Here is a 2,254-nt window from a genome sequence, read left to right on the forward strand (position 1 = left end):
GACGTCATCGGTACCTCTCTTCTACGTCATCGGTGCACGGATCGGCGTTCTTTGGAGATCGCGGACACGTCCGTGTGCTCGACGTTTCTTGGTGGGTCTCGAACACCTCCGTGTACTCGACGTCCGACAATGATCCGCGGACGCGTCCGTGTACTCGACGTCGGTCCGTGTACTCTACGTCCGTCTACTCAACGTGCCTTGAAGGCACCTCAGTGTACTCGACGTTCTTTGGAGATCGCGGACACGTCCGTGTACTCGACGTCCGTCGGACATCCGCCGACGCATCCGAGTACTCGACGTCTTTCGGAGATCCGTGGACGCGTCCGTGTACTCGACGTCCGGCGAAGATCCGCGGACGCGTCCGTGTACTCAACGTCCGTCGTCGGTACGCGGACACAATTTCTTTCCGATTTCAGAAAATTTTTTTCGAAGTCTAATTAGAGACGACGTTCGTGTACTCGACTTCTGTCGAGGATCGCGGACACTCGACGTCCGTCGGCGGGTCGGGGATACGTTGATAGGACGCGGACGCGAGTGTCTACTCGACATCAGTCCGCGTACTCCACTGTCCGTCTACTCGACGTCCGCGTACTCGATGTGTGTCCGCGGGTCGCGGAGGCGAGTGTGCACTCGACATCCGCCCGTGTACACCACGTCCGTCTATTCGACGTCCGTCCGTGCACTCCGCGTATGTATATTCGACGTCCACGTACTGGAGGTTGGTCGGCGGGTCGCGGACGCGAGTGTGGACTAGACACCCGTCCGCGTACTCCAAGTCCGTCCGTGCACTCTACGTCCGTCTACTCGACGTCCGCGTACTCGAATTTGGTCCGGGGGTCGCGGACGCGAGTGTGTACTCGACATCCGTCCGCGTACTCCACGTCCGTCTACTCGTCGTCCGTCTACTCGACGTCCGTCTTCTCGACTTCCGCGTACTCGAGGTCGATCGGCGGGTCGCGGACGCGCGTGTGTACTCGACATCCGTCCGTGTACTCGACGTCCGTGTACTCGAAGTCCGTCCGTGTACTCCGCGTCCGTCTACTCGACGTCCGCATACTCGAGGTCGGTTGGCGAGTCGCGAACACAAATTATTTCCAGTTTTAGAAATTTTTTCAAAATAGAGATTCGTCTTGTCTGCCTTAACGGCGTACGCGAACACGATAGTCGAGTCGAGGACACGTCGTTGTACTTGGCATTCGTCCGTCTATTCGACGTCCGCGTACTCGAGGTCGGTCGGAGGGTCGCGGACACGAGTGTGTACTCGACATCGTGTACTCCGCTTCCGTCTACTCGACGTCCGCGTACTGGAGTTCGGTCGGCGGGACGGAGAAGCGAGTGTGTACGCGACATCCGTTCGTGTACTCCACGTCCGTCAACTCCACGTCCGTGTACTCGACGTCCGCGTACTCGATGTCGGTCGGCGAGTCTTGGACCGAGTGTGTACTCGACATCCGTTCGTGGACTCCACGTCTGTCTACTCGAAGCCCGCGTACTCGTGATCGGTCTGCGGGTCGCGGACGCAATTGTGTACTCGACATCCGTCCGTGTACTCCACGTACGTCTATTCGACGTCCGCGTGATCGGTCGGCGAGTCGCGGACACAAATTATTTCCATTTTCAGAAAATTTATCCAAATTTGAAATAGAGACTCGTCTTGTCTGCCGTTTACTCGACGTCCGTCCGTGTACTCCACTTCCGTCTACTCGACGTCCGCGTACTCGACGTCCGCGACGTCCGTCTTCTGGTCGCGGACACAAATTATTTCCAGTTTCAGAAACTTTTTTCTAAAGTTGAAATAGAGATTTGTTTCGACTGCTTTAACGACGTCGGTCGGAGATCCGCGGACACGTCCGTGAACTCGACGTTGTTCGTAGAGTACGTGTGTGTAGTAGACGTCGGTTTAGCTGGTCCAGCTTTTCCAGTCCAGAAAAGTCGAAATTTTTTCTAAGTCAAGATTTACGAAAATTTTTTAAGTCCACATTATCGAAAATTTTTCTAAGTCCAGCGAGGCCAACCCGCCGTCCGCGTACTCGAGGTCGGTCGGCGGGTCGCGAACGCCAGTGTGTACTCGACATCCGTTCGTGTACTCCACGTCCGTCTACTCGACGTCCGCGTATTCAAGATCGTTCTGCGGGTCGCGGACGCGAGTGTATACTCGACATCCGTCCGTGTACTCCACGTACGCCTACACGACGTCCGCGTACTCGAGGTTGGTGAGCGAGTCGCGGACACAAATTATTTCCAGTTTCAGAAA

This window comes from Anneissia japonica, unplaced genomic scaffold (genome assembly GCF_011630105.1).
Source record: "Anneissia japonica isolate Jap-2015-1 unplaced genomic scaffold, ASM1163010v1 scaffold288141_len46686_cov94, whole genome shotgun sequence".
NCBI classification, from domain to species: domain Eukaryota; kingdom Metazoa; phylum Echinodermata; class Crinoidea; order Comatulida; family Comatulidae; genus Anneissia; species Anneissia japonica.